Below are 26,775 nucleotides of genomic sequence, written 5' to 3' on the forward strand. Positions count from 1 at the left end.
CAAAGCCAGAACCGGTCGCCTGGCGCTTAGCACCCTCAGCACTGAAAATAACGAGTTAACCGACGAACGTAGGAGGGACGTAGAGAAGAGTTGGGGTGCAGAAGTGCTGTACAAAAGATTTCTGTGTACAAGGCTGAGAGCATGTAGTCTTAAAGTGAAATGCAAAACTTAGCGTTCCCAGTATGGCAACTGGATTGTGATTCAAGGTATTTTCTGTGTAACGCAGAAATACAATAGTTCAAGGAGGTTTTTCTTCCTCAGATCCTTAGTTTCCCTGGATTCTTCTAATGCAGTACCCAAGTTATGCTTTTTCAGTCCTGTTTTCCTGGGAACAGCTGCTTCATTTGTCTCTATAATTTATACTTTTATGCCCTGATAGCTAGAAAACTCAATTTAGTCTCTGAAATTCCGGTATTAGTAAGATCTTATTGAAATTTAACACTTATTTCTTTAAATTTGCATCACTACTTTCAGAGTGTTTTCAGAAACATTTTCAACAATTAGTATGGGAATGTGCACAAAGCTGTTTTCATTGTAGCTGTGTATGCTTCGAAATATCAGGATTTTAAGAGATTTACATTATTCAGCAGTGGAAGTGCACTCACAGACACTGACTTTCACTTTCAAGGAAATAACTGTCCTGACTCTTAGCTAATGTAGGAAAAAAATATCTATAGTTCAGTATTGTACAGGTGCATATGCATTTCCCCCCACCACTCTTTGACAGCCATGCTCAATAGCATGCAATTTATACCTATTTTTCATTTTAATTAAAATCTGTGCTTAGCACATATTTGACTATATAAAACAACTGTTCTTTTCAGCCTTTTTATTTCTCAGCTGCACCATTCCCATATTTTACAATTACATAAAGGTGGGTGTGGCTAAAATGAAAGCAGTCAACAATCTAATACCAATTTATATTGTATGTTAAGTAGGTTTTCCTTTCTTACATTTGATGTACTCCTTATTTTGAGATATTTTGGGGGAAAAAAATAATGTAGCTTAAATAGACCCTTGTAGAACTGCTTGCATTTTTCACCTTAGTTAAAATGTCAAACATTAACTGGGATTACTTGGCCCTGGAAAAGTTACATTTGGAGGAAATATCACATGAACTTTAAGATCTGAACATATATTTTTGTATTATATCAATAAGTGAAAGTTAAAGTTCGATGCTTGCTAGAATATTGCTTAGGTATACTGTGTAGCATAGTGTGTGGTTTTGGGGCTGGAGGGATTTTTTTGTTGTTTGTTTCATTTCAGTCTAATCCTTTATCTTGATTCTTAGGAGAAACATCCAGATAGGCTTCATGGTTTTTTCATTGTGGTATTTTTTTTAATTATTATTATTTTATTTTTTTTTATCCCACCAAGTTGTACTGAAAGTTTCTAAGAGATACCCTTTCATTTTATACATATAAATCAACCGAAGCTTGGAGTAACTCTGAGATTTTTAATTTTCAGGCATAATAGTAATTTGGAAGTGTGGCTATATATCTATTGTGACTTTTTCATGTGTTAGGGAAGTATTACATAGGAAGTTTGTTGTAGTAACATTTTAAAGGCAGACTATATATACGATACCAAGGTGTCATGGGATTCTTTCTCTGTTTGCTTGGTGGTTTGGTATTTTTGCTTAGCTTCTGGAATTCTGAACTCCCTACCATTGCATCCAAAACGTAATGTCATAGAAGGGCTTTTGCTGCTAAATTGTAGTCTTTATTTCTTTAATTATCCTTGTGACTAATAAGTCAGATTCTGTAGTGAAGTACAACTGGAACTGTGTACACACTACTTGTCTATGTCCATTTTGCCTCTGTACACTCTAGGGAAGGTGAACATCTCGTCCATCTTGAATGTCAAAAGCCATCCTAACAGGTGTATCAGTGCTTTTCTGCAACACTTACATATGTACAAGCACATGACATTTCTTTACATAAAAAGTAGCTATATAACAGTTAACATTTCTTTTATAGGACCTTACTGGTTTTTGTTATTTGCATTGGTAAGCAATTAACTATTGAATATATAAGGGAGAGCTGAGAAGCTTATCACTATATTCCACGAATATGCTGCAGGTATTCAGTTTTGTAGATAGTTATCCACCCACACCCAAAGGCCCATTGCAAGTCATTCCATTAATTTACATTCATTATAAACTGTCAAGGTAGAGCACATCTTGGACTAGTTTTGACTGTCTGTGAAAGAAATAGGGAATGAAATTGTAGGCTTTTGTGTACAAACAAAAAATATTTTAATGATAAAGTTTGTGAAACTAAAAATAACTTTTATGTACACCAATGTGTTCTCCACAGGGTGGTCTTTTTTTGTGTGTGTGTGTGATTTTGGGTTTTTTTGTACATATATCTTATTATAAGTTCTAAACACTTAACATCTAACACTGGAACCTGATCTCAAAAATTATGATCTTTTCTATTATCAGTAATACTTGGAAAATTTTGTGTGAACAGGCTACCCAAATTACTCTTGTACGTAGTCCTCTGACTCTTCTCACAGCCATCTATTTTTTTAATAGAACTAGTAATGTATTTTAAGGATAGGAAAAAAAAATTATATGCCCCACAAATACAAAGGGGACATCAAACAGATTGGAGATGTGTAGCCACAGATTTCCGGTAAATTTTTTTACTTGGTGAAAATGTTGCTCTGCAATTTTATTTTTGTTTTGTGCATTATTGGCAGGAGTTAGTTAGAATTTTGAGGTAACTGATGTGTTAATACATAACAAGCTAGATAATTTAGTTTTCAAAAGGATCCTTTTTATTGAAAAATACCTTAATTTTGGATACTGGACAATTTCATAAATGGTTAGAATGAACTAGGAATAAAAATTTCTGCCCATGTTTTATAGGGTGTAAGGCAATGTCTGTACTGATTAATTTTTTTAACCCTTTATTGTAAGTTTTTTAAACACTCCAATTCTGATAAACTTTGGGCTATATCTATTAGTAGGCAGTTGATAGTACCACAATTGAGGAATAGTTTTGATCTTAGCTTCGTATGTTGTCATGTGAGAACTCCAGCAGGCTTGCATGAATATTAGAGAAGGGAAGCAGAACTTGAGTTATACTACAGCTAACACTTAAAGTTTGGCAAGTTTTTTACTTTAATATTTGCATCTAACAATATTTTATGTACCATTCAAAAAATAGGTTCTCTTTACCTGGAATACTAAGTTTTATAACTTTGTATAATTCTAAACACTTTTCTGTATCTCAGTAATGAACAGTTGCTAGTGTATAAGGATGACCTCACACACACACATTACCACGTACACACAACAGTAGAAAATGTAAATTACGTACATTTAGCTTTTATTTTGTTAAGTTTCCTGAATTGTGTTCTAAAACTAAAGATGATATTGTTATATTGCTCAAAACTGAAAAGTAGCAGTGACTTTCAATGATCGTTACTAATGTCTAAAGGAAACCACTGTTACAAATAGGACCCCCCCACACCCCGTGACTATTTAGTTTGTTTTCAGACACTGCAATGAGTGTATCCACAGTAAATAGATTATTAATAAACTTTTCAACATTGAATCTAGTTGCAGCTAATTATTTTATTTAGCATGAACTAAAATTCACTGGAAAATTTGGTCTGAGAAAAAGGTAATTGCACATCGAATAGGGCTTAAGCTTGTATTTTCATTTTAAGTGGGTTTATGTAAGTCCAGTTTCGATATTATATTAGTTAAATCTCAATATAAGTATGGGGGGGATTTTCAGAAGAACTTTTGTGTTTCTGGTGTAAGAACAGAAACTTTTTTTAAAAAGGTGAAATAGAAGATATATGGAAGTCATGAAAGTAAAGACAAATTCCTTTTTCTTGTTAAAGCAGGGTGCTTATTTTTATTTCATAGCCGTGAGGAGGGTTTTAGTGTTTTCTGGAATACACTTAAAGAATAAAGAACAAATTTATGGAAGTATTTGTAAACAGGTGACCTGATCTAGGCATCTGCTACTCATTTATTAGGCATAGGATGTATTTTGTCATGGTATCTACAGTGAAAAAGTCAAAATAAAGTCAAAATAAATTTAAGATTTTGGCTGTGTGAATGCATGGTTTCCTCCAGTAGAAATTTTATTATGGTTACTGTACTTACCAAGTTGTACTTTCTTCTTACCTGATCATGGCTAATTACTCCTGGGGGTTTTGTGTGTGTTTTTTTTTTTAACCTTTAAGTTTTGAAAATTTATATCATCTCTCAGAGTGTGCTATATGACTAGAATATTTCCATTATATGTTTCAAAGTAGCAAATATTTGTAGGCTACATCTTAATAAAGGCAATAACGGTACTGCCTTGAAGAGCAAAAAAATTTAAATTTCTTTAAAGAAAAACAGTGGAAGTTAAATGCTTTAGAGTCTGTAGCATATTTTGGGAAATACGGCAGTTGAAATCACACATCCATTAAGTAGTTTATACTTACCTGCTTGCTTGTTGGAGGCTGGAGAGAGAGACTGGGGGCAGGGGAGACACTCCACCCCACCCCCCCTTTTTTTTTTCTTCCTCTTACTTTCATCTTAAAATGCTGTGGGAAGAATGAAAGCAGAAGCATGCTAATCTGATTTGTTTCAGGAGGCTTCTGATAATAAAGAGGCATATCACAGGTGTTCCTAATCAAGTCAGTTTGGTTAAAAAAAAAAAATAAGTATTTTTAAAATTAGGATTTCCTGTAATATAGACAATGCGAGGGTCAAGCCGATGACCTACATCTATGTTTGGGGATCAACCATGAAACTGTGGGTGTTGGAAATATGTTATAATACATGACACTTTTATTGCAGGTTTTGACCTTTCAATAGAGAGCTGATTTTGGAGAACGGCTTACTCCTGTGATTGAAAAACTCTCTCTGGAAGGTTGATGGAGCGTGAGCATGGTATATATTATATTAATGTTTCTTTTATTACGTATGTTCTTTATTGTAAAAAATGTATACAGCAGTATAACTTATTCAGATTATTCAAAATAGGCCAGTTCTGTTAGGTTTGTTCAAGATTTTTTTTGTTAAAATAATTCTTCTTTACACACCTTCTGTAAAATTATTAAAGACTAAGTAAAAGTATTTACACAAGCTGTGCTCAAAAGGAAATGAAGTAGCTAAAAATATGTATAAAAGGCTGGGTTTGCAACAGCCTTGATCATTGGAGTTACATAAATTCTCCATATAGTATTGTTCTCATATTCTTGTCTTAGGAATTATTCCAACTGAAATGCTGCTAATCCAAAAACTTAAGTATGGATGATAAAAGTTATTTTAAAATAAACACTATATTTTTCGGTTGGGAGGGTGTGTTAAAGAACAGAACAGAGAGCTAGCTGAGTGCATTTCAATGTACTGTGCAAAATTTGTTTTTAAAGGCATTAATAACTAGCTACTTGACAAGCAAAGAACCAGATAACAGGAAAAAATTGTCTTCAGAGCCTCCACCTGTACCAGAATAGCCAGAAATTTGATTTATTTTATCTATTTGCTAGTAAATAGACACTATGTAGTAAACCAGTGAACATTTAAGAATAATTAATATGGAGTATGCTACACTCATATTGCAAGTCCTGCTTTGCACTAGAAGTACTAATTTGGCTGAAACTGAGAAATCCATTCAGAGTAATCATAACCTATCTACTTATATGTGAATAATCTTAACTAACCATTTGTATAAACAATTGAAATTAAAATAGTAACTGCTCTTGGATTGAATAAACTTGTTTAAATACTAAATGGAGTAGTAAAAACTGGAAGACTTTATCTTCAGCAAAATATATTACAGTACAACAAATTTTATGAACATGTCGTGACTTTAGCAATTCCAGCTTTCAGCTGGAATCCAGTTTTTTATCCTTAATCAAATCTGTCTGTCTTCAAGAGCACATTTTTTTTGTAGGAAGCAATTGTACCATAAAATAAAAGAAGTTTTAAAACCCAAAATTTTAGATTATCCCAGTAACTGTTAATTTATACCAAGCAAATCCAGTGAGGTGTAAATTTCATATTTCCTCATTGTTGTAACTGATGGCTAGTGTAACTGAAAAATTGCTGGCTTTTACCAGTAATACACCTCCTGTTAAAGAAGTATTTGAGGCAGACATGTTCTGAGTATATTTTTCATATAATGCTATGATTTTAGGGTAGTTAAAACCTCGTATGGCAAATTATCAGTTGAGAAACAAAACTTGAATACAGAAAGTATAGGAAGTGAAACATAACTATATAAGCTTATATTGTGATTAGTGAGTAAGTAATTCTTTAATTTCTGATCCTTTCTTTCTTTCTGTGATTAAAAATTACAGTAAAAGGATTTTTATTAATGCTGTAACAGTGTTTGAGTAACATGCCTAATATGCTCCCAAATAAATAAATATTTAACAGTCTGTCCAGAAACTCTGCTCTGAATGTACTGCATTTCTGGTGGTTTTCTTTTTTTTTCTTTTTTTTTTTTTTTTGCCTCCTAGTTCTCTTAGGAATATATGGATTTCACAGAACACGTCTTTGAATTTGTTCATTATTTTTTTCTGTACAAAAGCAATTACATTCTTGTTAATGAAAATCAGGATTATATTGCAAGGCAAAGGTATCTAAGGCTCCCTTGTGAGATATTTAAAAGGTGAAAGTTTGATGGAGTGTTCCTTGGTCTGACACAAGTTCAGAGTATTTCTCATGGATTCTTATTCAGCAAAAAAAGGTGGTTTCAGGTTCACAACTGTAAATCAAAGGGATTTAAAATTTAGGGCCTAATCCAGCAAACTTTTAAATACACAAGTAGTCCTAATGACTCCCTATCATGAATAAGGATTTGTAGAATCATGTTCTCATTAGATGCAAACTTTCTTTCCTTTAATGAATAAAAGATATTGAAGTATTTTGAACTTAGACAAGTCTAATTTTTATAAATTCTGAAGAGAAGAGGTTTTGCAGTAATTGTCTTACTCATTTAACAAGCTCAAAAAAAGTGCTGCAGTTGTCAGTTATCATTAGAATCTACTTTGAGTGTTGATTTGCTGTACAACATTTTAATGCTGAAATTTGGCCCATATTATGTGGTTTTTTTTCTAGAAACGCCTTGCATTTAGTAGTTAGCATGGCTGTTTCATGACCCAAAGCATAGGTGAAACTTTCAAGAGATGTGGTGTGTATTCTATTGTCTTACTCTTAGCCTCTGCTATTGTAGTTCTTAGTTAGCAAAACTGCCATTGATTTTGTTGGAAGTTGAGTCTGAAATAAGGGCAGCAGTGTTGGCCCCTTAAAAATTGGTGTGGCTATTGCAAATTGTACACTTCATAAACTATTTTGCAATATCTAATTGTAGTGAAGCTGAAAAGATAAAAATGTACAGACTTCTTTGCTGAAGTGCTTCTCATGTAACTTTTCATGGTCACTTTTACTCTTTGTATTATAGGTATACACTTGAGGCTCTACAGACCTTGTTGACTGAATCATAATTTGAAAGCTGACAATGAAAGCTTATTGCTTATCTAAAAGAACTGTTACAGATTACTTTGTCAACTCATTTAGGCTTTTTTTTTTTTTTAAGGACTTCTCTTGCTTTTCTAAGGCAACTTAAATAATTTTCCTGAAACAGATATGTAGCTATAAATGCAACCCATGCCTAGTTATTACATCACATGTAAAATCAGCCATTGTATGAAACCCTATGATATCTTAGGCATGGCTGTTACAAGTTTTGAAATCTGAAACAACTGAATTTTCTGGATTTTGTTAGTTTAAACTAGATCCAGCCCTAACATTATTTAAAATGGAGTTTTGTATGCTATTAGATTTAAATAGATGTTAACTTGCATTATTAGATTAAGCATTTAATGAAACGTGTATAGGAAGGATTTAAGACTGGCATACTTACACCTCATTTTTCCTTATCTGTTGATAAAATGGTCTTGCAAGGCAATAGGAAAAGAAAAACAAATGACATACAAATTCTTTAGGAAAAAGTTAAAATATGCTAATTGGGATATTTAAATGCTTATTCTTCTCACTCAAATGCAAATATAGGAAAGTAAGGCATTACCCCTTTTTTTATTATTTTTTAAATTTTTTTTTATTTCTTTATTTCAACAAAAACCTAAGTAGAAATTCATGTAAACCCATACATTTAAGCTGTGGGTTGGGGAATGAGAAATGTAATCAAAGTTCTTAAGTGTTCAGCTACTGTATTGATGGCTTGTTAATCCACCTTGTTTTAGACTGTGGTTCACACACTAACATGAAGAAGGAAATGTATGAGGATGCAGTTGCTAATTGTGTAGTGTGTTTGAATAAACCACTGTGTCTAGCTCTCTTAATTTTGAATTTGCTTTAAATCCAGAGGTATTCACAGTAAACTTTTTTTTGTGGTTGTTGGGGGCAGGATTTTTTTTATTCCAGAGAACAAGTTTTTTCTGTTAAATTATGCTAAATTTTTACAGCAATATTTTGAAGAAATGAGTGTTTTTTAGCAAAATATATTACTAAGGTAATCTATCCAAAGCAAGAAATCAGCAGTATCTGTTTTTTTAATTTTTTTTAGTACTTAAAAATCTTAGTAATGTGCAAATATCTCTAAACTATTTACACCTTTCCATTAACCCACTAAATTTTAAGAGTCTGCTTTTTATTTCCTGTGAGTGTCTTATGGATTTTTTGTTTTGTAGGTTTTGTTGGGGTTTTTTAAGCCTTCAGGCCAAAGATTTTCATTATTTTATCCATCTATTTCTTGTTTGATATGAAGAATGAATTTTTTTTTAATTCCTCCTCTCCCCACAGAAGGAAATGGATTTAAGTATTAACAGAAAAGTTAACATAAACGTTTTGAAAGTGTTGTAATTATGAACATGATTATGATCGTCCTAATTTTAACTAAGAATTTCCTACTTCAAACCAGATACAGCATAATATAAGTCACTTTTAAAGTTAGACAGGACTCCCAGTGGATCTGATAAATCAGAACATTTGATTTAGAATTTCTATGTTTAGAGGCAAAATTTTCTTTTGGTAGAATGGGTAGATACTGTGGTCTTAAGTGTGTTACCACTTTAGTAATTCTGAAAACACTTTGCTTCCTCCTGTTACAAGCTAGTCCATATTTTAGTCAAGATCAAGAATTAGAAAAGGAGGATGCTCCATCTGTTGTGGAATGTTGTAATTGGCTCTTATGAGAAAGTCTATCTCTAAATCAAAATACATATTCAAAAGTCTATTGCAGAACAGAGTTCTCTGTTGATACTGTCACACTTGTGTCAGTATCTTGCACCGGGGGGGGGGGGGGGAAACCCCTCCTTGTCAAAAAGAATGGTTATGGACTGGTTACCCTGTCCTCATGTTCCACAAAATAGAAACATTTTTTTTCCCAGCTCCTCAGGAGAAGAGAGAATGATGCTTTTAATGCCAAGCACAGGAGTTGTAGAAGAAGCAGTTAAATGTGTATTTTTCTTCATCTGTTTTATCACCTCACTCTTAACAATATGTTTCAGTTCTCAGGCAGAGTGAACATTGGTGCTAGGGACTGTAGTTCTGTATGACCAGAGGGTTTTTTTTTTTAAACAAAGGGTCATATGCTCATTTTTAATGCTATGTATGTGGAAATCCACAGGCTGTATGAAATGCAAGTTATCTACATACATATGTAAGTCCTAAATTCATGGCCTCTCTAATCAATTCAAGGGTAGATAAAATATGGTTTGAAATAAGCTTACAGGGAAATGCTTGCACTTTTCTATCTGGAATTACCAGGTTCAAAATCTGGATTTTCATTTGCATCGTGCCTGTTTTGCATCTAGGTTTAGAGTGTAACTAGGAGACTCTTGAATTAGCAGTGAGAAAATAATTCCTTCCAGGGTATGAGTACTGCTAGACTGTTTTCTGTTTTTATACCAGCAACTCTAAGGTTTTGATCCCAGCTATGACACTGTAGTTACAGTACATTTAGCTGTGGATATTGAGTGTTTGTTTCAGAAACTGATATTTTTATGAAACCACATAAAAAACTAATGGAAATGTAAAATATAAGAATGTTCTTAGGCTATCTCTTAAATTTATTGTCCTTGACTTTTTTTTTTCTGTTCATGTATATGGATTTCTTTTTGGTGTGTGTTGAGTGGTTTTTTTGTACATTTTTGGTAATACTTAATTTGTCAACCTCACAGTCGTCAGACCTGAAAATGATCATTGGAAGTGCTGTTAATTTTTGTTTGTTTGTTGTATGTTTAGATTAATATAACTTATATTGCTGACCCAATTTCCATTATATAAAAACCTGAACAAAATTTGTCATTGAAGTAGGAATTCATGAAAGCTAACGCTAGAGGGCAATTCAAAGCAATAGCTTACCCCAGAACAGCTACATGTGCTGTGGCCCTCTGAAAAAGAGGGAGCCTATGGACACTTTCCCAGGGTCTCCCCCAGGCCAAAGCTGGTCTTTGTGATTACTCTACGAAATCATTTCTTTAGTTCGCTTTTCATATCCTTGAGTGCTCTGCTGCATGAGAAGGAAGATAGCCAGTTCTTACACTTGGCTGAATTAGAGGTTAAGATGCATCTTCCACAGTGTCTTACCTTGCTCACTCTTGCTACTGTCAGAAAGGTGTAACTTATTCAGTGGTGGGTTTTGTTTGTTTTTAATTTGCTCTCGTGTGCTACATCAAACCCTTTGTCTGAAAGGTACTGGGGTTTGGGAGGTAAGATAATGTTACACTGAAACTTAAATGCCTTTTGTTAAGTATCAAGGAAAATGGAATATATGGTGAGTAAAATACATTCTTACAGATTTCTTACAAAATACTACAAATTTATGCAAATTAATGAGACAGTATAAATAATACATTTCGTTAAAAAAACCAAATCACACCACAAATAGGGTAGGGCATCAGACAGGTACTTTGTGTCCATAATTTTATCAAGGAAAATACAATATGTGAAAAGGGGCAGTCAGTGCTATATTTAACTGAGGAAAAGAGATAATCTTTGTATATTGTGCAAAACTTAAAACAATTTATGTAACAGTGCATTACATAATAAATTACAGTTTTCATAGTTGCAATGTTCATCATAGATTTACAGAACATCTTGAATGCTTGTAAATAATAACCTCTAATGCAAATGGTGATGTCGTGGTTCTTGAAAAGCGCTCAAGAATTCTTATTTTAGCAATGCAAATTCTCTCATTATATTGAAATGTATGCACCCGGCCATGCAAATGCTTGTGCCACAGTAAAGATTTCAACACAACAGCATTTTATAAGTGTGTATATGTTTATACCTCTCTCTCATTTTATATACCAATATATATAATCTATTATCGTTATGTGTAGCTTATATAAAAAAAGCTAACCTAAGATTAAAATGGGATGATTGTTCCAACACTCAGTACCAGTTTTTCAAGTAGTATTATCTTTGCATTCTTTTGCACAACTTACTATAGATGCCTGAAACTTACTCTTGCTTTAACTGCTCTCAAGTGCGTTTTTTTTTATAAAGAATACTTACAGTCATTCTGGCAGTGCCACAAATCAATAGAAATACTACAGTGCATTGTTACAGTAAACATTTACACCTGTTTTCTGCAGGTCTGATCAGCAACTCCAGTGCAATTTGAAAATATGTAATCTGCTGGCAGTGATGTGCCCAACCTTAATTGGTACTGGAGCCTTTGGAAGAGAGATTCTGTCATCGCACAGTATATAGTCCAACAATGACTGACCTTGATGAATCTGTGAAGGAAGAAAATAGTTTTCTCATCTCTTATTTTTCAAAATGAATTAAAAAAAAAAGGGGGGGACGTGGAATTTAACCACTGAAGTTGTTAGATTCTCTGGGTAGGTTTTTGGTTTGAGGTGGGGTACATGCTGAGAAATTAGTGATAAAGAGGTCTTAATCACAGGCATCAACTCTTCATTTTGAGAATGCAAATACTTTTACCAAATCTAGCTGCATTACTCAAGCATACATGTAAGCTTTTAAGGAACTGAATCTTTAGCCTTTTGCAGGTTAAGACACTACCAATTTAAGAATAAGCATTTTCATGCAAACATGACTGGTCTCCTTTTTTTATTTTTTACCAGCTTGATTTCTTGCCCTAAATCAAAGAGATAAATTTTGTTGTTAAGTTAGTGTTAAGGCTGTCTTCAGAATTTTGTTTATTTGAACAAAGCAAGAAAAAATGTGTAAGTACAAGCAGTGTGCAGACCAATATTGCAGTATTGGTCTGTTCTGTCTTTAAGCAGGTGGTTTCATGTGGCAGGCTGGAAGAGAGACTCTTTTTCTTCCCAGCTTTTGACAAAAAGATGACGCATATGACTCAAAATTAGAAGGGGAAATCTGCCAGTTTGCATCAGTTCCTTAACTTGTGGGCTGCTATTCACCACAAGGAAAATCAGTATACTTGCACCAGTGCTTCTTGAGAGATGAGAAGTGATCATTTCTTTCAGAAAGTGTAGGATGATTGGAGTAGGCCTTTCACATGTTACACTAGGCTTTTCCTATAATAAGATATTTTTCGATTATATTAAATGTTTAGAAAGAAAAAAACCAAATACTGTTCTTAAATGCTACATTTAATGTTTAAAATAGGAATCAGATATGTTATAACTTCCTGCAGAGTAAAAGCGAAGGAATCTGCTTCCTTTTGAAAATGTAAAACTTCGTTTTGCTGCCACTGAAACTCAAAAACTATTGTAGATCTCCACAGTTGAAAGGTAAGTTTTTTAAAATTTTAACCTAATTCCACATATCTGAATCTCCAGTTCCAGCTTTTAAGTAAGTTAGTAGGACAGTTCAAAATTACCATATTTAATTTTTTTTTAAGGCAGAAGCCATCTGTTATGCAGTGAAAAATAATTACTTGGAAGTAAGGAAGGTCTGATTTTCAAAATGTTATGCTTTTAGAGCTGCTAAAAAAGATAATGAACAACTTGGTGATAAGTCCTATTCTTTCATGTAGGTTTGGGTTACGATGGAGAGAAATTTCTTGCAATACTGATAGTCGCTTAAAGAACATACTGTCAACTAGCCTTTTATTTAAAAAGAAAAAAAAAGTCAAATACTACTGGTTCAGAGATTAGCGTCTTGGTTTTGATTTGTGGATATTTACTAGACAGTGTGTTAGGGCTGAGAGTACAGTTTTGATTTTGGGGTTTTTTTGACTACTTCTGTGCTTTAGGTATTGGATTATAAATCTCTCTTCGTATATTAACTTCTAGTTAATTCAACATGGTTTTACTTTAAGCTTGCTAGTGAAATATTGAAAATCTAGCTTAATATAAAGCCATAAGAGGCACTCTGCATCCTTATGGGTTGGGTTCCCCCCACCCCCCCCCTCCAGTGGATAAAGTTCCTTTCATTTGGCAGAACTGTTGTTGTTGTTTTGAAAAAGCATATCCTAAGTGAAATTCATTTTCTAGCTGGAAAAATGAACTTCACTGCTTAGCAATCTGTGTCAGCCCTAGAAAACACTGTTTTATTTTGCATTACCTCCATTCTGTGAGTAGTGGATCTCACTGATGGGGAAACGGAGAACTAACCCATAAACATTTTGGAAAGGGAGTATACACGTCTGTGTTAGATGGTATCTTTTCTATTAATATTTCACAGAGGGGTAGGGAGAGGATTAAAGCAGCCTTCTGAGTTGCTGCTCCTGCATATTTCCTCAGCTACCGTTGAATAAACAATAATCAAAGTAGATAATGTGACTAGGAATCTACACCGTAAAGGTGTTAAGGACACCTGAAACTTCTGCTGAAGCAACTAATTAAATAATGAAGTTGTAGAAATACAGCTAAGGATTGGAAAAGCTACAGCAATTACTAGGAGGTGTTGCTCTGCTCTTAACAGTGGATTAACTAGTGCATTCCCTTAACAGTTGACTTGATTTCTGCTAGCAGTTGTTTCACCTTTCCTAAGCCATACAGTTGTCTGGCATTTTATAGAAGTCATGTAGGGATGATGTCAAGGAAAAGACAAATTTACTGTCTGAGCCAGAAGGCAGGCTTACAAAAAGCAACTTCTTTCAGGACACGGAAAGCTCTTTGTTCTGTGGCCTTGGTCTTTTTGTGCTTTGACCCTTATTTTATAGCATTGTCACTCTGACCCTAAATCTTTGGAAGCAAACGTGCAGCAAATTTAGCCCTTCACAAGTGGGATTGCATTCTGAGCTATGGGCCTGGTTTTTGTCTTTAGGCATTATAATTCTATACAGTGCTGAGATGTGGGTTTGTGTAGTGCAAGTAGTATTATTTACATATCAGGCCAAATTATTTTTTAATATATTGCTGTATTATTGTCCTATGATTTATTATTATTTACCAAATTCAGATAAGATAACAACTAGGAAGGCAGTCTGGTTAACGCTGACTAATGTATTTTCCACTTCCCCAGCAGTACTTTGGAAACTGATCCTGTGCACAGGCCACCAGGGTTCCTGCAAAATACTACCTGAGTATTAAAGTACTGTGTAAGAACAAGAAATGCTTTGCAATACGTTATAGAGTTAGAAGATTTAAACAGCAATAGCATGGCTTTCTTCCTTAAAAGACTGGGTGCCAGCTTAGGAGAGCATAAAATTTTACACTAGGTCTGTGACTGCTTCCTGGGCTAAATGAGCAAGTCTTCTGAACTTAATAAAACTAACATTTTTTTTTTCTTTTTAAAAATCGCTTAAAAAGCTAGAAATGAATGTAAAGAACAGAAAACTAATACTTGGCTGGTATGTTTTGAATATTTTTATTTATATTTTTTAAGAATGATATATTTAAGAGGGGAACCTGTTTCCCTATCTTAATAACTTTCCATTATATAGCTGGTTTGTATTGTGTGGTGTTATCATTTGGAGAAAGGTTGTTCCGTTTTCTCATTTACCAGCAATGATTCTGTATACTTCAGGTTTTGTAAACTTGAACTATAATCACAGGATAATCTTTTTTGAAGGTAATGGTGTAATAATCTAAGGATTTGTTTATTGGAGAACTTGAAAAAATGTATCTTTATCTTTTTAGGTTTTTAATCTGAAAAGGTGTTACAGAATTTTTAAAAAAATAATAATATAGAAATTGTAGTTGTATTTTAAGGCAGACCTGGCTTTCTTTTTGGTAGATCCACTAGACTGAGTATTAATATTTTTTTGTGGTAAAATTGAGGGAAAGGCACATTTTAGTGAAGGCTACAATGAAATATAATACTTACTTCATAGAACTTAGAAAATAGCTTATTCGTTTTTCTTAATTTTGTATGTGTCCTTTCAAGCAGAAAGAATGCTGGTACAGATTGAAAGTGTTCACACAGTTTTCTTCCTGTGTGTGTGCCAGAGGTGCGGGGAAGACAGATTTTTAAAAGTTGTGTGCAAGCTATACCGGCGCAATTGAGAGGGTTCTGGAACGCTTTTCTGAAAACTCTGTTAGAACCCCAGAGCTTGTTACACTTTACAAGTTCCCTGTAAAGTATTTCATTTAGCAGTCTAGTTAATGCATCAACATCTGACAAAACACTCTTTAGAAGCTGGGAAAAGAGGTGGGAGGAGTTAGTCTTATTCAATTTTATTTTTAAGCTAGAGTTGATATTAAATATACTGATGATATACTAAAATATACATTGATAATATTTCTGTGTTGTATCAGCTTCCTTTAGTTCTGCTTTTTTAGCTAGCAAGCTAGAAAAACTGTTTGACATCCTTTATTTGTTCAGGCTAGAACTTGCTACCTTTTAGTATTTTGCCTTCCACACAAATCCACTGCATTTTGGTTGCTATTCATCACTCCAATAGAAGCATCAATATTGCAGTACCAAATGACTGTCTTCACTTTGGTTTGTTTTCATGACTGCAATGGGGAGGAGAGGGAAAAAAAAAAAAAACGAAGTGCAGCTCATACAACTGAATATGTGAGTCAGGCTAGTATAAGCAGTGGTTAGAGTGCTGAGATAAAGCAAAAAGGATGTAAAAATTGAATTTTATGCCGGTAGGCCATAACTGCACTTCCAAATTTCCAGGTATTTTTATACTTCTGAATTTTTTAATGGTTCTACTTCCTGGGTTTTATTTTTAGCTGGCTTTGTTATTTTATGTTTATCTTTTGTACGAGTTCTCCAGCTAATCTAAATATGTTTGTCCATGTTCCTGAGAGAGGTGGCTGGACACATGAGATAGATTCTCCAAATTTAGTAACAGTAGATTTCAGTAATCAACAGTTACCTGCTTAACTTTCATTATTAATATTTTACATTGCAAACAACTTCTGTAGTTTCCCCAGTCTTTTGCCCTGGTTATATGGGGAAAATTGTTGACATGATTGGGAAATAGTTAACAGACAATCCCTTTTTAAACAAAACTTCTACACTCAAGCTTACCCATAATTTACAACCAAAACTCCAGATTAGTGCTAGTTATCTCTGTTCGAATACTCATCTTTCTGTTCAGAAAATTATCCAAAGCATTAATTGTGACTTTTTAACACAAATTGATAATAGTCTTAGAAATGTTCAGCTGCTTGGTAGGAGGTATGGGAAGATCTCTTATACATGGAGACTGTGCATAAGCTCAATCCTGAATGACTGGTTTTTGAGGTGAAGTGGGGCTAATTTATTGCTGGATTACAGTCATTTCATTAAAAACAAAAAACAAAAAACAACCACAAGTCAGCAACAACAACAAAAACCCAAAACACCAAACCTAGCACAGAATTACTAGGTTAGAGACAGATTGTTTTTTAGAATTGCAGTCTTAAACATGAGTTCAAAATCTTACTGTTATTTCAGGAGAATATTTTTTAGGGTGTATAGTTTATTCTCTTAATTCTTCTTCCTCTATGACCACAAAGTAGCCTCAAATAAGTTAAGTGAATTAACTGAGTATCATAGGTTATATCTGAACAAAATAGTAATGCAATAGTAGCCAAGTAAACTGATACCTTTAAAGTAATACCTTGGAATATTTCACTCAACTCTTTTCTCCTTTTTAAAATATGTGCACATCACTTTAAAGACCGCTGACACTGAGAATTAGGAAGAATGAGGGTTCCTTAACAGAAGCAACAAGAAGGCAGGAGTAAAAGACTGTACTTCTAAATGTAAGTTTTAAGAATGAGCAAGTTATAAATTCCAGTGTGTTGGCAGTATAAATATTACAGCGTTGAGTAAGCATATGACAAAAATGAAGTGAAACTACTATTGTTTAAACTGGTGGGGGTGGGGAAGTAAGCAGTGTATTATCAAAAATACAGCTACAGATCTTACAATTTTGATGTTTGAGAATAGAATTGTTTAGATTTCTTAATAGTGAAATGATACTATCTCTTAATTCTCTTTTGTCCAGATGAATTTAGTGGGGGAAAAAAAATATTTGCAGCAAGAGGTGAACTGTTAGTGTGTTTATTCTTATTGGATGGTGAACCAGCAGTTGTCAAGAAAGCTGTCGCTGCAAAATGTCCTGTCTACCATATGAGTAAGTTACTCTCTTCCTGGAATGCACAGAACAGGACACACTTGTCAAAACTGTGCCATCTGAGTGTAAACCCTGTCTCATTTCTTGTTTGAACCAAAGCTAAACTGAGATATGGAGATGTACTTTCTGATGTCTGTGCTATGGGGCAGAGCAGCACTGGTGGACAAATAGTGTAATGCTCTAGACTTGAAGAGTCTTTCAGTGTCTTTCACCTTCAGATGTCTAAACTGAAATAAAGTTGAGAAAGGGTCACAATGAACAGTGAAAGCGGCAGCTTTGCTTTCGTAGTGTATCTGTGTTGCTTTGCATTGATAAGTACGTAAAACAAGCAATGGAATATGGTTGTGTGCAAAATGGTGTGTAACACTCAATGAGGAAGGTGTTTTGGCAAGAAGTATCAAGAGAGTGCTTTTGTTGAATGAGGAAAAAGGCACAAGGTGAATGTTTAATCTTATGTTCTTGGGCATCCAAGACAAAATGCGTTACTTAATAGAAAGGCCTTGATACGTTTTACTCCAAATCACTGAACTGTCAGATTGCTGGCTAGTGGTACCTTCTTGGATACAGTATGTTACTTAGAATTTAAGGAGCTTATTAGTAGTTATAGTAGCATTTAAGGAGCTTCTTAATAGTTACAGTAGCCAGAAGTTCACTTGTAGCTGGTTTTCATGGGGTTAGAAAGAGATTGAGTTGGGCTTGGTGTTGTCATAAACTCTTAACCATAAACCAATAAAACCTGAACATATTTTATATTAGACTTGGTCTTTGATAAGTCAACTAAAAAATACTGAAATCAAGGAAATGCTCCTTCCTTGATTGGGAACACCCCAATCACGAAAGCACACACCCTTTTTATTTAAAAAAAAAACCACAAAAAAACAAACAACAGCTTTAATTGTTTTTTTATGACAGCATTCCTGACTTCTCTGTGTGTGTAGAGAGCCTGCTTCTATGGAATTTCAGTTCTGCATCTTCAGAATCCTTGCATCTTTCTTAGCGGAGCTCTCGCTTCCAGGGGCTTGGGGGGATCTAACGGAGCTCCTGCATACATGATTCCCAGCTTTTGCTGAGGTCTCCTCTGTCTGTCTTCCACCCACAGACCCCATCTTAAAACACAATGATAAAGGTAGGAGAAGCACTCTTGATAGCATGACTGTATTAGCTTTATGACTAAAACATAGAGATACAAAGTTTTGTGCAGACACTTCTGGATTTCAGTAGATTTCTGGCTTAGCTATTACTATTGTTTTTATCTTGGACTTCCTCCTTTCATCCTTTTCCTGTTCTTCAACCCCTTCTCTCACATAGGTCTTCAATTTTATGTGAAAACTGGCATATTCTCCTTCCAGATAAAATTATTTTTAATAGCAACATAGAAAATATACAGTTGTGTTCTGTTTGATTTTGTTTGTTTAGTTTAGGGGCAGTTTTGGTAGTAAAGTTTTAAAAAAAAAAAAAATCAACAACCAAAACCACACCCCCCCCCCAATCCTGTAATGCATGTGAGGTTTTGTGTTCATGTTGGGGTTGTGTGCATGAATTACCTGCAAGCTCTCTTACTAATGTACTTTCTGCGGAAAATAGCGTAATAGTTCTGTCAAGTCTTCATTTCGTGGTGTGTGTAGTTTAATTTTAGAGTGATTTACTTCTGCAACAGAAAAAAAGCTCCATGCTTAAGCTAGAAGCTAAAAACAACAATGCAATTGAGACAGCAGTATCTAGTTAAACACACATAGTTCACAAATGAAGAATTTGGCCTGAACGTACAAATGAGAAGTGTACTTCCAAAGGTACTAAATGTTGTAGCTCTCTTATTTAAATAATTGCCTTTCAATCTTTATGGTAAATCTACAAATAAGAAGCAGTATTCTGTCTTGCTGGAGAGTATCTTTCATAGTATTTTCCCAGAAACGTTAAAGGAAACTTTACTGCAGGCTAGCACTTTTGCTTGCATCTATCTTTTTCTTAACCTTTGCCTTCCACACTATGTATATATAGTGGATGTTTTTTCTTTCTCTCTTCCTCTCTTGGATTATGCCTAGCACAGTTTCTTCAGGGGATGACCAACTGTCACAGCATAACCTTTACAGTTAGGTTTATTTTGACTTTGCATTCAGGTTTTACTTCACCAAGATACTGGATGAGTTGTGCCTATATAATCTAGTTTGCCTGTTTTAGCTGTCTGATTTAAAAACCAAACAAACATAAATAGGAGGGGGGAAAAAAAGGTAAATTTAGCTCTGTGTGTATAAAATATACTGGAAATGGCTTTTTTTGTAGGGTTTGTACCTCCTAGATAGCTATATAAAAACCTAAGTGTTGCTGCAGCTACATGTAAACTGAAACTGGAAAACCTCACTTTAATTGGCACATTTGTAGCAACAGACCCTTCTAGCAGAGGTCGTCCTGCTGTATTATTGTAGGAGCAAAAATAGGAAGGAAGAAAACAAAAACTCACCAAACTTTCCCCCTTTGTGACCTGCCAAACTTTTTTTGTGCTTACAGACAGCCCTGTTAATTTACAGAATTATTTCTTTTTTATCATGAACTGACTAGAAGGCTCGTTAAAATGGAATGGAGTGCTTGGGTCTGTTCTGTATAAGTAGCTTTTGTCTTAATAATTTGGTATAAAAACATTAAAGAAAGCATAATTCAACTTTTTAGGGAACCAGTAAAAGTCCTGTACACACTTAAAATGCAGGCACACTTTGTAAGAGGAGGATACCTGACAGGGATGTGAGCTCTTGAGTTTCTTGCCTACCCCTTCAAGGAAAGTAGAATGGTCTTTCTAGGCTGGGGGCAGATAAACTCCTGCTCTTAATAACAGGTAAGTTACTGTTCTTGATAACAATCATTGTGGGTTTTTAAAATACCTTTCTTGCCCTGAAATGTATTAAGAAGCACTTGTAAATCTGCCTGCTCAAAAACTGTGGCTTGGGTAACCTGCAGAGGTAACAGATTGCTTGAGGACTGATACTTGACAGAAGCTTACTTTAAAATTAGCTTTTATTCTCTTATATATGAAAGTTGGGGTTTTTTTTTCACATCAGAGGTTTCCAGATGATGATAAGTTAGGTTAGAAAATAACCCAGACTTTTTTGTTTTGTTTTGAAGTAAACATCTGCATAATCTTTAGTTCCTCTGATCAGACACACAGTTGTTCGTGTCCCATTAAGGTATTATGCACAGTTGACAATAAAGTCCAGAGCTTCACTAAATAAACAGTCAGCTTGGCAATTGAAAAATGTTTTATAAACATTTTGTAGTTCATTAATACAGCTGATGTCAGTACATGAAAACTAGTGTTCAATAAGAAAATTCAGCTTTCAGCATATGTTTTTTATTTCCTTGCAGTATGGTAGACACCTTGGCATAACGTAGCAGCACATAATGGTTTGTGGGTTTTGAAAAGGTGCAGGCCATATTGTGCTGCCTCAAAAATACAAGGATTTCATCATCCTGAAGAGAAATATCACTTATGAATTAGTCAATCTTGTGATGCTGATGTCTGTCATACTTTAGCAGCACGTAAATATTGGTGTTAAGACTGTAAATATCTCCAGTATTAACTGTGCTGCTGAAGTAAGGCTAGCCACTTCTGCATGTGAGTCATGAAAAAAAAACATTTAATGTATTTCCTGATACCTTTTTGTTGTTATAATTTATGTGCTGATTGATTGTGAACACTTTCTTGGCTTTTGTTTATATTTTCACCTATTCATAAACAATATTTAGGACTTCATAGTATCTGATGGTAAATACAGAATAGATGTATATGTATATAATTTTGAATGCTTTGGCTTACATGAAAGCTGAATTTATTAAAGGAGCCATCTCAAGCTACACCTGTCTAACAATGCCTTGGTAAGTGCATTTATTTATATAATACATAAAAAATGGTGTTACTTTAAATGTCAGCATTTCTTTATTAAAAATCTTGAAACTGTGTTCATTTTTACAGCATGTTCTTAATGAATGGAATTGGGAAATGTTTTGTCATGTTTTTAGCAAGTGAGCACATAAAGCGAAAGTGTCTTCCAAAATTTTTAACAAAAATTATTAAACACTTCATTTCTTAAATCACTGTCTATAGACAGGTAACAATTTTTATGGTTAGAAGTTTAAATTGTGTATCCGACTGTGAATTTACTTTTTTTTTTCCTTATCTTCCACTAAGATGTTTCTCTTGCAGAGGAATCTTTCATTGAGATGATTGAAATCTCTACAGTGAGAATGGAAATTAATTGGGCTCCTTTCCTTTTAAAAGCTGCATGCAAGAACTGTGCGGTGAGTCAAATGTAGACTAATGGTTATGTAAATGTCACTAATTTTAGATACAGTCAAGATCTGAAAGTGTGTTTCCTTTTAAGATTTTATTTTCTTCACTATCATGACTCAGTATCACTTGCTAATCTCATTTTATTAGCCCTGGTATATTTTACCATTAAAATACACATGCCTTCTTCAAGTAAGTGCTCATAGATTTAAGTTTATACATCTTATAGATGTTTTAAAAGGCAAAAAAAAAAAGCTTATCTGCACTGGGGGGTTGTTTTGACTTCAGGCTTCACAGGCCTGCTACTGGTGTAGTTGCACAAGTATAAACATGATGTAGATAAATATTAATCCAACATATGATAATTCATAAATCTGCATTATTTGACTGCATAGAATTTCAGCCTGGGGTATGTGCTGTTAAAAATCCCACTTTTCTTGTCTGCCCCTGCTGTGGATTTGAACTGGTGAAATTACTGATGGCTAACATTTCCAGTTTGGTTCAAACCTGAGCAGTTCTCAATAGTAAAGCTATGCAGTATTAGCTAGCCTGCAGCTTTCCATGAAGTAAACGCTTCTGTGTCTACATTTACCTACTACAGGTCTCTTAAGATATGTGGCCAAAATGAGGTTGACTGCTCAGAAAAAATGTGCTATCTGGCTCAAAGTCAGAGCTTTCTCACTGAGGTTTCTTTAAGTAGCACTGTGTTGTATTTCCATATCTACAACTGCTTTATACTAAAGACTTGCATATGCATTTCAGCCATTTGAAACTTGGACATGCTTGGAAAGACCAGACTCTGTGGGTTACAACAAAAAAAGACATTCTTATTCCACTGTTCTCCTCCCTTTAAATGTCACTGATTTTTGTTAGCATGCTGCAGACTACAGTGCTTGCAGAGGGCCATCCATCCTGTTACTCTTGTAAATAGAGTATTTTAATGCATCTAGGCTTTTATGAGTAAGTGTGAATCTAAAGAGCTGATCAGAAAGATTTGAGAGCATGCAACAAGTAAGTCGATTTGCATGGCTTTGTCAAAGTCTAGTGGCCAAACCGTTTGTTCCCAACTACTTCGTTGTGCCAGTGCAGTCTTTTGTGTGAGTAGTGAAACAGACTGCTTCCTTCTGGTTCCTTGTGCAAGCACCTAGAGCTGGCATAAGGGAGGAGGTGGCAGGGAGTGGGACAAAGCAGAAGGGGAAAGGTTGGACTGCCTTGCTTGGTGGCCTGAGCAGCTTAGAACAGTTCAGTGATGTGATAAAAATACCATTTGAGCATTTGCAGAACCAGAGCTGAACTGAGGAACCAAAGTTCCTGTCTGAATTAAGAAGATGACTTCGAGTTCTTATGAAGGCTTGGTCAAATTATTCAGTTCCTAAACCTTTGAAAAGAATGTCGTATTTCTTGCATGGTTTTCACTTGCCTTAAATAATATTAGCAATTGTGTTTTCCAGAGGTTTACTTGCATGGGCGGTGCCATGGCCCATGGCTGAATGGAACTCCCTCTACATTGCAGCTCTGGGGTCCTAAGGTTTGTGCCTGATGTAAGAAAGGGAAGCTTGCTTTTTCCTGTTCAGGTGCTTATTTTCTGCTAAGCTGAGGAACTGTATGGGGAAAAAGATGCTTAAATTGTATAAAAGGGAAAGAAAAGATAGGCCTGTATGAAAATAATCTGACACTAGTAGCTGTATAGGAGTGAAGACAACTAGCGAGAGGAGCATGTCTAAGAAAATCCGGTGTTGGAGCTGAGAACTGACAGCGGAAGGACAGATCTGATGAACTGGAAGGTTGGAAGGAGTGGGACAGGTTGGGTAAGTATTGCGGGGTTTTGTTTGTTTCTTGAAATTGGAAGAAGCAACAGCCTGACAGAAGGGATCTGGCCTGAGGCAAAAAGAATGAGTCAGGCTTGGGGAAAGGGGCTTGCACACCTCAGATCATTCCTAATATTCACTAGAGCACTCTGCACTTCAGATCCAGAAGGGAATGCAGACTGTTAAGTAGTGGCTTTTGCTGTAATCTGTGAAATCACTGTTAATTTTATCCCCCTCATTGTATTCCCCGCAGAAGAGGGCAGTCTTATTAGTGCTCTCTGCTACTTCATTAATTTTGGTCCTGAAAAAGAATTCCAAAATATCAGAGTAGTTGAGGTTGGAAGGAGAGTTCTAGAGGTAGTCTAGTTCAGACAGGGTCAGGCAGAGCACATTTCTTGGACTGTATCTAGTGAGGTTTTGAATATCTTCAAGGATGGAGACTCTGCAACCTGTCCTGTTCAGATAGCATTTCTTGCGTTTCATTTTGTGCCTGTTGGCTTCTGTCGTGTCACTGGACAGAACTGAGCCTGGCCGTGTTGTCTTTACTCTCCACTGGCCCCATCAGCAGGTATTTATAAACTTCAGTAAGATCACACATACACAAGTTGTTTGGTTTTTTTCTCCAGGCTGGAGTCCCAGCTTTCTCAGCCTTTCTTCATGTGAAAGGTGCTTCAGTTCTCTCATCATCTTTGTGGAAGTAAATAACATGTTTCAACTAATATGGGAATTGGAGCTCAAAGGGGGAAATGCTTTGGGGGGGAAAAATAAAACACAGTCTTATAACTTAACTGTAAAAAAACATGAAGATCACAAACCAAAACACTATTCAGTTAGATAGATGAGATAACTCCTGCTTTAAGATTCTGCAATCTTCACTTGCCCCCTTGTGTTAGTGTACTATGAAGCAATCTTCATGGTCATACAGAACATGTCATCTAATGATAGGATTGGCCTGGTGTGGTGCTGAGCCAGGGAAGATGTTTGTGGGCTGTGCAAGCAAGAAGCTTGATGCTGCTACAGGTGCTACACAAATTAATTGGTAAAAAATTCTGTAGGCAATGGAACAAAAGACTGCAAGTAGAGAAAACCATGGTCTTCATGGTTATGTCAAATGAGAATTCCTAGCCAGAAGTGATGTTTATTTTTCTGCCCTTAGTCTCATATGATGCTAAACAAGTTACAGGCCATTGTTTTTGCAGTACTTGTACTCCTCACTTCAGAGGTGTCTGACTTGTGTCTGACAGAAACACTGGCTGTTAACATTTACAGCTGAGCTTCTTAGGAGTTGTCATTTGAATTAAAATACTATGTATTGTTATGTCTGTTGACAGTCTCCTGTCTTAAACAGGGTAACTTAAACTGTTGCATACTACTATAATTTCTACATCTCCATGTCATATTAAAAATAGAGGTAATAGACACTTAACCTTGAAGGGGTGTTGGGTTTTTTTGTTCAAAAAACCCCCACATTTGTTTAGTAAGTGTACTACAGTAATGCATTTCCTCATGGAATTTTCTATGGCATTTATTAATTCTGATCTCAGAGGAAGAAGTGAGTATTGTGCATCTTTTAAAGACCAGATCTACAATCAGCTTTCCTTGTTACCAGCTCAAGCTGAGAAACCTGAGTTTCAGTGTTGTTGATTCATGACCTGTTTTGACCAGTCCTGTAAACTCCAAAGTACTCCTGATTTGGTCTTATTTTGTCACTGATTCATTTTGCATATATAGCTATTATTATTAAACACTTGTTTGTCCCATTTTTGGAATGTGGTTTCATGAGTAACACTTTCAATATTCTGCAAAATCTTTTATACACTAAAGGTAACGCTTATGTTTGAACTTCAGCATATTTTACAGTAATTTACCTGTAAAGATTTATGTTGCAGGAAGAATGTACTAGTTAAATTGTAACACTTAATTTCTTATGTACAGTGGTAAACAGTGCACCTTGAAAAATGTAAAGTGACTTACACCTATGTATTTAGGGCTAATACAGGCCAAATTCCAAAGCAGTTCTTCAAATTCCAAAGCAGTTTTCTTGGTACTGCATATGGCACACTTCACTGAGTGAGAGTGGTTCTGTACTTGGTATTTAGGTATAGAGACCTGAAAATGTTTCAGCTTTTCCTTTAATCATGTTATCTTGTTATGTATTGAGGGAAGTCTCTCCTAATCAGGTAGCAATACTAGCAGTAATGAATGAAGTTTGAAATGTTAGACTCCCTTTATGTTCTTCATCACCACCTCCTGCCGTCACAGAAGTCAGAAGAAATGATTGGTAGAAATATTGTGAGCTACTATTTTACCAGTTTAATTTGAAGCAGAGCAGCAATTCTTTTGAACAAACAAAAAGTTTCAAATGTGTTTGAAGGAAAACTTAGGTCTGAGATGTATATGAATCTCCTTTCTAAGTGTGTATCAGAAGAAAACGTTCAACTATAAACACAAATAAAAAAATTATGGAGAAAATTCAGTGGCACAAGTGAGATCATTTATCTTTCTATGAGGGGGCTAATATCAATTGGACATTACTTTTTCACTCTGAACAATTTATTTCTGTTGAAATCTGTTTGATGGCTCTCAGGTGCAACAACTCAATATTTTTTCTGATTTTGATGCACCTGTAATAGCTTAGAGTTAGTAAGTCTAATGAAATTTATCTAATATTTCTTCCATCTCGTAATGTAAAATTTGAACCCTATGCTCAAACGTTCTGAAATTAACAAATTTAGTTATAGCAGAATTTATCCAATTTGAATCTTCAATCTTAAGTATACAGTGCTGAGCAGCTAGAGATGACTGACTTAGCTGCTGTTGAGAGATGGTAATAATATATCCATAATGTTTTCTTCTGCTGTTTATAGCCATAGGAGACAGCCACGGGTAGAAAGTTCACATTTCCCTATGGTTTTTGCAGGGCAAGCATGTGGCTTTCTTACCTATAAAGGAACCTTCTGTCAGCAGCTTTTACACTTTTAAGTGGTTTTAAAAGTAAAACACTTCGGAGTCTCTCATAAAATACTCAAAAAAAACCCCACACCCTTAAGTATGATAATATTTGGACTATATAAGGCATAAAATAAAGAATACAAAGTCTCAAATGTATATGCTTTTCTTAATATTTTGTTGAAATAAAGGCAAAAGAGAAGCTTGAGGGGTTACATTATTGCACCAGCTAGAATAGTCAAGAATAATACACGACTATGGTTCTACAGTCCTGTGTGATTCTCAAGCCAGAGGAGTT

The 26,775-nt window shown here is 34.9% G+C and overlaps 1 long non-coding RNA gene across 1 annotated transcript in view; it reads left to right on the forward strand.

Annotated features, from left to right (window-relative positions):
- LOC106631625 (uncharacterized) overlaps positions 1 to 26,000 on the forward strand; it is a 79,452-nt gene extending 53,452 nt beyond the window's left edge. The window contains exons 3-4 of the long non-coding RNA XR_003563299.2: positions 4,814 to 4,906; positions 21,637 to 26,000. This is a non-coding gene — a long non-coding RNA (uncharacterized LOC106631625). The remainder of the gene's footprint in view (positions 1 to 4,813; positions 4,907 to 21,636) is intronic.
- The last annotated feature ends 775 nt before the right edge of the window (positions 26,001 to 26,775 follow it).

Source organism: Falco cherrug, chromosome 2 (assembly GCF_023634085.1).
Source record: "Falco cherrug isolate bFalChe1 chromosome 2, bFalChe1.pri, whole genome shotgun sequence".
NCBI lineage: Eukaryota > Metazoa > Chordata > Aves > Falconiformes > Falconidae > Falco > Falco cherrug.